This window comes from Pteropus medius, unplaced genomic scaffold (assembly GCF_902729225.1).
Source record: "Pteropus medius unplaced genomic scaffold, Ma_sr-lr_union100, whole genome shotgun sequence".
Classification (NCBI taxonomy): Eukaryota; Metazoa; Chordata; class Mammalia; order Chiroptera; family Pteropodidae; genus Pteropus; species Pteropus medius.
Genome location: NW_024342467.1, coordinates 19,192,426 through 19,205,326, shown reverse-complemented (window position 1 = coordinate 19,205,326; position 12,901 = coordinate 19,192,426). Strand labels below are relative to the sequence as shown.

Genomic DNA, 12,901 nt, shown 5'->3' with positions numbered 1-12,901 from the left:
CCACGTCTCTCTCTGCAGCCTGTTTTCTAGGCCAGGACGACACCCTGTCTGCCTCTTTGGGAGACCTCCCCGTTATTGAAAATACATCTCCTCTGGAAATGCCTTTCTGATTTCTCTCATGAGGATATGATCGCACTGTTTTTGAAACCCTCTTAGCTCTTCCTTTTATAAATTTTTCCTCATGACCTTTTCCTCTGTCCAATGTTATTTCAATGAACAACTTTGATTTCTCTCTGCTGTTGGGAAGCCCCCCGGTGAAAGACTGTTTCCCACTACTTTTACTTCCCTGCCGGGCCTAGCAGTACACCCCAAATTAGTATCTTCCCATTGAATCAGTTCACAGACCAAGTAGAGCATCTCAATCATCTGATATCAGGCCAAATAGAAAGGTCTTTATCTTATTGGCTAAAAGTTCTGATTATCTGTGGCCTTCGACACTTCAGTATAGGAAGCACGAAGGGCACTTTCGTCACCAATAGTGGAATCTAGAAATAGGAGAGTCACAGACTAGATTTCTCCCCTCCCTTTTTCCGCTTTCTCCCCTCTCTCTGACGGGAGGCCAGTTTGTGTGATTAGTCTGAGGATCTTGAGGAGAGGACCAAAAGAACTAGGAATAGACCTTCTCCACAAACCTACTGAACTTGCTGGGTTTGGTCAGGAAGTAGTCTTTCTGAGTACTCTAAGTAGGAAGGGCTTCAGATGCAGGGAATTAGAGATTTAAGGCAGCTCAGAAAAGCTTTGGCTTCCCTGCCAAAGCTTCAAAAAATTGAAAAGCACCTAAATGCCTAGAAAGCTACTGCAGGTGACCTAAGCACTTTTGGGTAAACACTCCAGCTTTTAACTCAAGTATCCATCCCAGCAGCTCAGCCTTTGTGTTGTGGGCAAGCTGAATCTCCCGGAGTGGGGCATTTGGCTTCAGTCTAAGCTCGTCAGTGTAACTGTGTATCTTGTTCACGCTGATGAGTTCACCTTTGAGCGCATAGCTCAAGTTAGGTCAGTGAGGTACATGTAAAAGTTTGCCAAACGCTGCTGGGAAGCATGCCTTTCTATGCTTCTAAGAAACCTTCTAGAAGTCACAGTCTTTCCCCGTGCATGTGGACAAGAGAGTTCCCCAGGAGTCATTAGTCAGCATCTGTTATGGGTTGAATTGTGTCCCCCTGACCCAAATTTATTTGTCGAAGTCCTAACTCCCAGGCAAAGTCCTATCACCTGAGAATGTGATAGTATTTAGAGACAGGGCTTTTAAAAAAGTAAATAAGGTAAAATGGGGTGAGACCTAATCTATATAACTAGTGTCCTTATGAGAAGAGATTAGAACACAGACATTCACATGCACAGAGGAACGATCATAGGAAGACAAAGGGCGAAGATGGCCATTACGAGCCAAGGAGAGAGGCCTCAGAAGAAACCAAACTTGCCAACATTTCATCTTGGACTTACAGCCTCCAGACCTGTGAAAAATCAGTTTCTGCTCTGTAAGCCATCCAGTCTTAAAGAGCAAACTAATACATCATCCTGTGACCAGGATGTGGGACAAGGCTTCAGGGGATGCCTTCTACTGTGTCAGAGACAGGGTCCTTGGCAGAGCTGCTGTATTGCTAAAGCCAGTCAAGCCCAAGGCTTATTCTGCCACTGAACTTTGTTTGACATCAGCAAAATTGTCTCCTTTATTGTTTTATTGTTGGAACTCTAACTTGTAACCAAATATACTACTGTGCTCTTAGTAACGGGAACCATGCCTCATCATAGTAGTGCTTAATAAAATCTGTTGAATGACTTAAGGAAGGAAGGGAGGAATAAGCCAGGTATGGAATGATAGTATGTTGACCTGGGAAGCCCAGTGAGGCAGCAAATGACAGTGAAAGTAAATGCCTTTCCTAGGTCGCAAAGCAAAGCCAGAGAATAAAATGAAACCCAATTTCTCTAAAAAAAAGAAAAAGCTTTCCTGGGAGAATAGTTCGTTCTTATTAGTTGAATTATTCTCTTAGTGATAGGACAGTACCTTCTTTCCTGTTCGAGAACAATGATTTTTCTTTGGTGAACATATACCATCTCTTCTCAGAGTAGGGGACAACAATGGTATTATACAGCCACTGTCGGAAAAGTCACATTAATTCAGATGTTAGCCAATTAGACAGTGTTTGGTGGAAGGAGAGAGTCATATGGTAGAGAGATTTCATAGCGTTAAATAAGTAAAAAAGAGCACAGAAATATCAGAAAAAGAATATACACTTTAAAAATATACATATAAAAAACTTTAGTTCAAGAAACATACTTAAATTTTAAGCAGTGCGTTTTGTATTCTTTTTACATTTTATGGAATAAAAGGTGAAAGATGAGATAATAAGGCATTAGACAGTTGTGAAAAGGGAAATATTGAGAAGTTGACAGAACTAAAAAGGTAAAAGGTAATATAAAAAATGAAAGTTTTGCTATAATTGCAGGAAAAATAACTTTTAAGATACTCTAGAAACGATAAAAAGTAGAGTTAACACTGCTGATAATGGAATCAAAATCAAATTGATGATTAGAAAAAGCTTAAATAATTCTTCCAAATGGAAGGACCAAGATATAGGACCAAGATATTTAAATGATGATAGAGAAAGACCGTAGTTACTGATGTATGACTAGTTAGTGTTCTGGAACATAAGATAAGAATAAATAGAAGATAATAATCACATATAAATAAAACGAGCTAATAAATCACTTTAATCTGCAGACCAAATGAGCTTCCTTGGCAAAAAAAATCACAACTGATCTCACAGACCAGTAAATAGAAATAGCCAGGTAAAAATATAAATTCTCAAAGAAAAAACACTTAGAAGAAAAGACAAAATTTGATAACTCATAAAGAAAGTCTCAGGCTGACTTTAGACTCCGCCTTTGTAATATGAAATGCCAGGAGTCGATGCAGCAACATCTACGAGATTTAAGTTGTGAATTCAAGATTTCTATACCTTTAAATTTTCATCGTTTTGGGAGCAAAGACAAAGACTTTTTCATAAATGTCAGGTGCTTGAAACTCCTATCTGGGTACCAACCCTAAAAGGGAAAAACTTGCTCAAAGTACTCCAGGAAATTGAGATCTGTATCAAAATAGATAGATAGAACCAAGGATGGGAAAGCCAACCGTTGGTGAGAACTGAAACATTCGAACATAGAAATACTTGGTAAATATTGCAATCATAGTCACAAGCAGAAGACAAAGGACAAATATATTTTTAAAATATGGTTTTATTAAGATGTTTTGTCCAGCACTTGGCAAACAAACACAATAAAAAGAAAATAGATGAACTTAATATTAACATCACATAAATAAAATTTAAAGCAAAGTCAATAAATCACACTAAAAGGATTGTGTGTGGTGTGTGTGCGTGCGTGCACGTGCACGTGCATACAAACCATACAAACCTACGCTGAAAATATACTAATCAGGAGCCTTTCAGAACCAAATAATAAAATGTTAAAATTAATAAAATGAATATTGATTAAAAAATATTAGAAACTGAAAGTGTGGAAGTTCTTAACAGTGCTTTTAGTTACCCATGACTTATCAGATAGGCAAGAAATATATGAAAGCTGAGAAAATACAAAGACTATAATTAATAAGTACAAATTTAAAAAGATAAGTACAAAGAGTACCTTGAGAGGCTGAATACACATATGGGCAATGACCAGACTACATGTGAAAATAGAACTCAGATCCACAGCCTTCAGGAACCAGTCTAGAAAGCCCACTGATAACCCAGAGGAATTGACTCCAACTAACTAGGACTCGGTGAATCCTGGACAGCTTCCCTAACATTTGGCAAGACAGCCAAGAACACTCAATGGAGAAAGAATAGTCTCTTCAATAAATAGTGCTGGGAAAACTGAGTATTCACATGCAAAAGAATTAAACTGGACCCCTATCTTACAATACACACAAAAATTAGCTCAAAATAGATTAAAGACAAATGTAAACCTTGAAATCATAAAACTCCTAGAAGAACACATAGTGGAAAATCTCTTTAACGTTGGTCTTGGTAATGATTTTATGGGCATGACACCCAAAGCACAAGCAACAAAAGGAAATTCAACCAATGGGACTGTATCAAACTAAAAAGCTTCTGCAGAGGGAAAGAAATGATCGACAAAATAAAATGGCAAACTACAGAAGGGGAGAAAATATTTGCAAACCATCTATTTGATAGGGGATTAATATCCAAAATACATAAAAATGTATACAACTCAATAGCCAAAAAAACAATCTATTTAACTTACATGCAAAGTAATAGAATAAAATTTTCCCAAAGACAATATTCAGATGGCCCACAGGTACATGAAAAGGTGTACAACATCACTAATCATCAGGAAAACGCCTGTCAAAACCACAAAGAGATATCATCTCACATCTATTAGAATGACTAGTAACAAAAAGACAAGATGATAAATATCTGTAAGGATATGGAGAAAGGGGGAAGTCTTATACATTGTTGTTGGCAGTGTAAATTGGTGCAGCCACTCTGGAAAACAGTGTAAAAGTTCCTCAAAAAGTTAAAAATAAAACTACCATATAACCCAGCAATTCCACTCTTGAGTATATATCTGAAGGAAATGAAATCTCCATCTTTAAGAGACATTTGCATCCCCATGTTCATAGAGACACTGTATACAACAACCAAGACATGAAAACAACCTAAGTGTCCATCAATGGATGAGTGGATAAAGAAAATCTGGAATATTATTCAGTCATAGAAAGAAGATTCGACATAGATAAATCTTGAGTGCAATTTACTAAGTAAAGTAGGTCAGAAAGAAGAAGACATACTGTATGGTTTCACTTCGATGTGGATTCTAATAAAAAATTCAAAGTCATAGAAACAGAGGACAAATTGTTGGTGCCAGAGAGGGGGGTGGCGGAAGGGGTAAAGGTGTTCAAAGCCTACACACTTCTAGTTAGGAGATAAATAAGTTCTGGGGATCTAATACATAACACGGTGACTAGAGTAAACAACATTGCATTGTATATCTGAAAGTTGCTCAGAGAGAAGTTTATAAAATTTGTTAACACACACACGTAAATTATAACTTATGTGGGGGGATAAATATTGGCTTATATTGTGGTAATCATTTAGCAGTAGATATACATATTGCTTTGGATGCCTTAAGCTTATACATATTCTCTGTCCATTTTATCTCAATAAATGTGAAAAAATGTAAAATGTAAAAATTAAAAAATGATCAGAATTAAAATCAATAGAAGAATTAAATATGCAATTAAAAAATCTAATGGAAAAATAGTGAATGGAATCAGTGCAGGAAAGTGGTATTGAACTCCGTGTATGGCTGTGGACACCTCAATACTCACGTGGTTTCACCTCTCTTGCTAAACCTCTCAATTTTCTGTTTTCAGGCAATCTATCAACAGGAATGTTTTGAGGGTGGAGAATTCCTTAGTTCATTAGTAAATAGCTGTCCAGAAAAGTTATTTTCTTTTACTAATATGAGACGATTTGACCCTTTCAGAAGCGGGAAGTTATCTGACCGTGTGCCAAAAAAATATGTTTTCTATTTTCCTTTGTTGAACACTCAATGGGAGTTACTGTCATTAACTCTCTTTCTTTATTGCATTTGACTAAAACAGATAAGCCAGTCTTGAAGATGATAAATGACTAATAAATTTTAATTGGCACTTTAGCTCATAAAATATAAACAGTCATTAAATTCATCCAGGAAATTGTTAGAAATGAAGTGCTAAAAATTACTGAATGCGCGCGAATAGCAGCTTAAAGATCTTTTTTTGGTTTCCTTCCATACTCAAGAGCTAAAATTCCTAACGGATGTAGAGAAGAATTAGTTGAGATTTTTTTTTTTTTTTTGAATGGGTCAGAGATGTGGAGAAGAGGAAACTAAGTTAAAACAGGTGCAAAATTGAAACAATTCCTCCATTCAAAAGTTCTGATAAGTGATATGACCTTTGCTTTCACAAATACGTGAGTGTTGCTGTAATTGCTATAGGGTAAAGAAAGGCAAATTGGTTTTGGATTCTTCTCTGATACACTGGCCACTGTGGAAGAAGATGCTCCTTCTTAAAATATGCAAATTATACTTGAGTATGTGTGTAAGCACCATAATAGATGAACAGAGAGAACTCCTGCCCTCAAGGAAATGGTTATGATTTGATAACTATTGTAAGCCAATAAGGCTTTTGTTTCCATGGAGGTTTCAAAACAAATCTAAGTTTGGATCTCTGTTGGTGGCTTCTAGAACATTTTTCTCATAACGTTTTCCATCATAATTTAGTCCTGGATTACCCAAAAGAACGTTGGCCAATTGGAAAGCCATAAAAGTGTCCTTTTTTGATGCAGTATGTTCACTTCTATAACCTTTTCTAAATAATAATGCTCACAAGATTTAATTATGAGACCATTCATCGTAGACTTGCTGATAATAACCAAAAATTTTTTGGGAGAAGGATGCAAACAGGGTGGTCAAACAGAGCTTCTTTGTCTAAACTTCTTTCTTGATGGAAGTAAAAACATGGAGGACACATTATGCCGGTGACCAATAATTACCTGTGTCCTCTCATTGTTCCTTAGGAAAAGAAAACGGATTTTATTCTGGCCAGTGGGTCCAGGTTAAAAACAAACAAACAGCTTTTCCTTCAGTTAGAGATGACAAATGAAATGCAAGTAAAAAATGAATGAGCGAGAGTTCTAGGAATGCCAGTTAAGAAGAGGACAGATAGTTGGCATAAGCCTTTCTTGCCCTTCCTTCCTGTCAACTAGAGTTTGGGCATGATGGCAGGAATTCTAGCAGCCACCTTGAACCAAGAGCCATCTTTACTATGAGATGAACTTGAGGATGAAAGTCCTTTAATAGAATAGAAATATAGAAGAACCTGGGTCCCCAATGACAAGGAAATACATTATGAGTGCTGACTGCTTACCTCCAGAATTCTTTACATAAGATAAAAATAAAACCTATAAATTTAAGCCATTGTCATCTGGATTTTATGTATGTGTGGCTGAATCTAATTTCGACTGCTTTACCAACTAAATAAATAAAAGACCAAATGGAAATCAGAATGTTCCTCAAAAATCACTCAAGGATATTGGTCTGTAAGTAGGAGGCTGTGCTCATGAGGTGGGGCATGATGGGAAATATTGTTTAATGAAGTGCATTACCTAATAATAAGTGTTAGTGCTTATTTTTCTCCCTCCAAATAGCCAGGTAGAAAATCTCTGGGTTTCGTTTTCCAAATATATGTGTTACTGATGATTTCAGGTTGAATCTGATGATTTAAGAATACGTTTATGTGAAAAAGTTTAGCTCTCCTTCAAAGCAATAGTTGAGAGCCAAAGACACACCTGAGTGAAGTATATTATCCTGAATAAAAGAGCAAATCAATTGAGGGAGGCAACGAACTTCAGGCCTTTTGAAGAACTTTTACTCTTCAGCAAGTGACTCTAAGAATTTTAAATTAATCATTTCATTTTTTTCATTTCAATAAATAAAACATCTATCGCGGAAGCATTACGAGCAAGCATTTATTGAACAATCACTCTGTGCCTCATTCTGTTTTAGGTACTTCATAGATATTATCTCACTTAATTCTCTCCACAAATCTGAGAGGTATCCCCAAGTTTTGGATTAAGAAACTGATATTCACAGAAATTAAGTCACTTTTTCAAACCCACGGAGCTAGAAAGTAGAATTGCTGATATTCGAACCTAATTCTGAATAACCCAAATACTGGAAAAGCAAAATACTCTTCCAGAGAAGTGAGTTTGTATAAATTTTTGTGTACTATTTTCAATTGACAGTCGGGAATCTGTCTATACAGAGGGCTGACTTAATTATATGTGGATTTCGACAGCACGGGTGGGTGGCTAGTGCCCCTAACTCCACGTTGTTCAAGGATCGGCTATATTTTAAGGAGTGATTTCATGCAGCAGTTGATAGAAGAACAGACGTTTTGAAAAGGTCATACACCATTTGGAGTATTGATTAAAATAAAAAACTAAAAATGTTGCCCTTTCCAAAATTTGGAACTTTAAATTTTGTTCACTTTTATATAAGCTCCCGATGCTTCCGCCAAAGGATTTGAAGTTTCAAATGGGTGAAATTTGTCTCCAGCGACATTAATCACTTCCCTTTGCCATCTACTGTCCCTAGGACCCTTCTCTTTCTAAGAGCACTTGAAGTTCAGTCACATCAGGAGGCAGTGAACGGAGTGAAGCACAAGATACGTTTCAGAGTGTTTTCACTTTGACAATCATCAGAGAAGTGGCTCTCCAGGGACAGACATTTCAGCTAATGTCAACAGGTTTGGGAAACATTGGGACAGGGGAGGAGGACTTCCAGGTGTCCTGCATGGGTAGTTGTCCATTAGTAAGGCAGTCCTGCTGTCACTGTGCCAGCTAGAAATCCTACCAGCTGGTCAGCTACAAATATTTTTAAGAGCATCATAGAACTTTCAAACGTCCTTGGAGGCTTATATTTGGCCCTTATATTCTCCTACCTCTAGTTACTTTTATGCTCTAGCTGGTCAGTCCAACTCATTTATTCAATACATTGGCCCAGCATCTCAGTTTTGCTCCATCCGGCCAGGTTTCCATTTATTCTGAGGGGTTCAGTGTGACCATGGATCCCTCACCCCACATACTAGCCCCTTGGGGAGGTGCCTCTTATAAATACTGGAAGCTCAGAATTGGAAGAGAGACTGCCTGGATTTGAATCTCTGGTCTGCCACTCATTGCATGACCTAGGGCAAGGTCTGAACCTCTTTGAACCTTAATTTCCATGTCTGTAAAAAGGGGATTATGGCAGGGCAAGGTCATAGGACTATGATGAGGCATAAATGAGGTAATCGACATAAACCATGTGGCACAGAGGCCAGTACATGGTAAGCATTTAATAAAGTTTAGCCTCCATTATTGTGGTCTTTTTGCTAATGACTTTCCCGGCTACTGCATTTTAGTATCTCCCTCAGAATAAGGGACACTCTGAATCCCACCATCTCTAAAATATTCACCCGAGAATATCTTGCTTCTTGAACACATCCTCACTTCCTTCCAGCAATTCCGTTCAGGTGTTCTCACCAGTCCCGCCTTAAGACTTTGTGGGGCCTCTGCATTCTTCTGACCTGGGCCGCTTTCATTCTCTCTTCAGCCATGGGCCCTGCGTTCTAACCCTCTCGCCAACAAGTATCATTTCCTTGCTTGGCTGTGTTCCCACGCTCTCAGCAGAACCTGGTCACGGAGGAATTTCAATCTCTGTTTTCCTTCTACACCTTGGGGCCGGCTCCACGCCAAAGGCGACGGTAGCCTGAATCAAGCTTGCAGCACAGAGGATGTACTGGAGGTAAAGCCTGAACATTGTAGCAAGGCATGTGAAGTTGTCAGTCATTGCTGCTCCTCACTTCCTGCCACTACGTTTCATCGGGGACCTCCATCCCCTCACGCTGTGTCCCGCCCATTCTCAATCATTCGTAATCCTCCGATGCACCTAACTCTTTCCCTTTGTTATGGACTGAATGTTTCCTCCCAAAATCTATATGTCGAAACCCTAACCCCCAGCGTGACAGCGTGACTGCATTTGAAGACAGGGCCTTTACAGAAGTGATTCATGTTAAATGCAGGTAGGAACTGATCTGATAGGGTTAGTGTTCCAGTTAGAGGGACACCTTAGAGCTTGCTTTTTCTCTCTCTCCATGTGTAGGCGCTGAGGAAAGGTCATATGAGGACATAACAAAAAGGCCTTCCCCCGCAGGCCAGCCTGAGCGCTCCTTCAAGAGCCCACCCTGCTGGCACCCTGATTACACACTTCCAGCCTCCAGACTCTGAGCAAACAAATTCCTGTTGTTTAAGCTGCCCAGTGTCCGGTATTTCAGACTACACAGACTAAGACACCCTCTACTTGATGTCAAGAGAAAAAGACCTGTAAAATTATAGTCATATTTAGGCAAATATATTGGCATCGCAGGGGCACAGTAATACTAACCACACCTTTATGTGACAACAACTCCATTGTGCTGAGTTGAAGCCAGCAGCCTGTTTTAACATCACCCTTATAGGACCAGTGTCTTGTCAGTGGGTTTTTCCCCCCTCATATAGAGAAGCCTAATATATGGTCCTCTGACAAAAGAATTTTAGTGATAATACGCTTATCTTGCCATTCTTCCTTAATCTAAGTAGTCGTCTGAAAATCATGAAGACTTCGGGTTATATGGGTTGGACTTGATATCACTAGAAAAATTTCCTTTGTGTTTTAATTCTCATCATCATTGTTCCTGACACATATAGTGTTCACTTTAAACTACATATATAATAAAAGAAACTGGAAAAGCCCTAACATAGCAACTTCTTTAAAGAGAATGAATTTCGAAACTGTCAAACGTGTGATTTTTCTAAACCTTTGTCAGTTTAAAGCTCTCTACCTTTCTGCCCCGACTCTCCCCAAACCCAACTCAAAATGCTTCTCTCACATATTGAAAGTGGGATTCAGATTTTAGGGGCGAGATCTAATTTTATAATGGCACAAGATTATCAAATTCAGTTGAAAAATTTTTATACATTGACAGTTGTAAACCAGTGGCCTTTAGGCCAAATCTGGCCTGCACCTATGGTTTGTTTGATCAGCACAGCCTGTGACAAAAATTGAGTTTGAATGCCTTTAAGGTGTGCCTCTCCTTCATTCTGGCTGCATCTTTGCTTGTCTCTTCCCCAGGCTCTTGTCTACTCGCCTAAAGGCATTTGAGATTACAACCCCTCCTCTATATTGAGGTGATGTGTTTTATAATTAAAGTTTTCATTGAAATAAACTACATAAAATGCCCAAATCATAAGTATATACTTTGGCAAATTATGGCCAAGAGAATGCGTCCATGTAACTCTGATCAGGGTTCATAAATACGACACTACTAGCACCAGAGGCCTGTCTTCGTTTGTGTTTCCCCCAAAGCAAATTCTAAGACAAAACTCGTCATAAGGTAGACATTGAAAGAGGAACAAAAGTAGAAAAGTGAAGATAAGACACAAGGCCAGGGCAAGGTAAATTGAGGAGTTTTTGGGGGAGTTAAAAATTTTGAAAATATATAATATTCGATTTTAAGGTATTTGCTTTTCTATGACACAATCTACTTTTGTTGCTTGAAACATTTGGTAGAGTCTTTTAGACATAAAAAGTCATGTTTTTGTGGATGATTTTAAAGAAAATAAAAGGAAGCTGAGTGCCTTGTTAGAGTCAGCCTAGAATAAACAAACAAACAAACAAACAAACCAACCAACTAGGGAAAGTGAGATGCCCACAAGAGAGAGAGCTCAAGTTCAGTGGCATTAAGAACCAGAAGTCATGAGGAAGAATATTTGTCCAGAAACTTGAAGAAGTCGTGGGGAGGATAATGACATGGGATAGGGAACTCAGATCAAAGTTGTGTAAATCTCAAAGAATAATATCCTTCGCTGATACCCGAGTAAACTTTATAGACTTACTCAAGACTCAGATATGTATCCTCTACTCCCCTACTGAAAGATCTGAAATCATAGGGAAATGGAAATGGAGGAAATATTAATATCTTAAATAAGAAGTTAGTTCAATTTTAGACCCTTGGCAAAGCTCATCTCTCCAAGAATTCTTCACTTGAAATACTCTTGATCTGACCCATTGGGTTTTTCCAAGAGGGAAATAACAATTAAACAGACTATTTAGAACATTCATGAGAAATTAAGTCTAGGTTAATACAGCAAATTATGGATTTGAATAGAACACACAACTTTTCTCTTTGACAATAGATGGCGAAATTCCAATTATTCACTTATTGGTTAATTTTGACAGCTCTTTAAATTCCAAGCTGATATTCTTGCCATCTCTAAATTCTTACACTCTCATAGCACAGGTGGCTCTGTAGAGTGTTGGTCATGACATGGTAATTGAAGGGATGTAATGAAAGGAAGTTATCGCATCCTCATTAGGGATTTTGCATCTCAGCGTTTGCTGGATATTCCTAATTATCCTTTATTGCTGCAATCACAGGAAAGGACAATGGGGCTCCTGTTTGTAAGAAAGATCGATGGAGTTCTCTCCCATCCCAAGTCTCACCTTTGTGACTCAGGGTCCTCTTATCATCTCTATATTTCTTAATAGCGCCCTGTTTTTTAACCCGGTCACTGGAGCCCAGCTCAAATAGATGGGGTTGCTACTTTTTGTTAGAGAGAAGGGTGAAAAATTTCAGGTTATCAACAATGCATGGCCAAGATTCTCTTGTAAGTTACAGTATTGTATTTTTTTATATAATTGTGGCTCAAGACTAAATTCTCAGTCACTCTCTGATGCTCTTACTGCAACAAAGTACAACCTGACGAGGTTGAAATGCACCAAACAGCTTTCTGACAGCCATCTACCATTGCTCCTTGTTAGCACTTAACACTTATTTTATTTTATTTTTTTGCATTTGCTTTACAGTCTCATTTAAATTAAACTCACATGACAGATATCATGTTCCCAGAGCCCAGGACTCCAAGTCTGTCTTAGACCTTCTGGGAATCACATCTGCCCACTCCCTTCTCTGGCTCCTTCTTTGGATGTGTTTTCCTTTCGAACATGAGCCCTATCAATTTGAACTTGACCTATCTCTCTGGGGGTCTGTCTTTCATAGATTGTTGTTTAACATGAGAATGTTTTACTTTTTCCCCTCTAGGTGTAATGTGTTCACGCTTTGACTCTACTGGCTGTTCCCCAAATCCACATTTAAGTATCCTGATCCTGGTTATTATCTCATGTCCTTATGGAATGCCCACCGGCGGTCACTTACATTTCGTAAGCAATGCCCACAAACTTAAATTGGCAAGGTACTTGAGACTTCACATTTATTATTAAATAGAGCTATTTCTGGCCCCTTTTCTGGGATCTATTCTAT

General features: G+C 38.4%; 1 protein-coding gene across 3 annotated transcripts in view; it reads right to left on the bottom strand.

The window, feature by feature from the left end:
* Nucleotides 1–12,901, bottom strand: part of NPSR1 (neuropeptide S receptor 1) — a 108,201-nt gene that overhangs the window by 75,761 nt on the left and 19,539 nt on the right. The gene's annotated exons all lie outside the window — the stretch shown is intronic.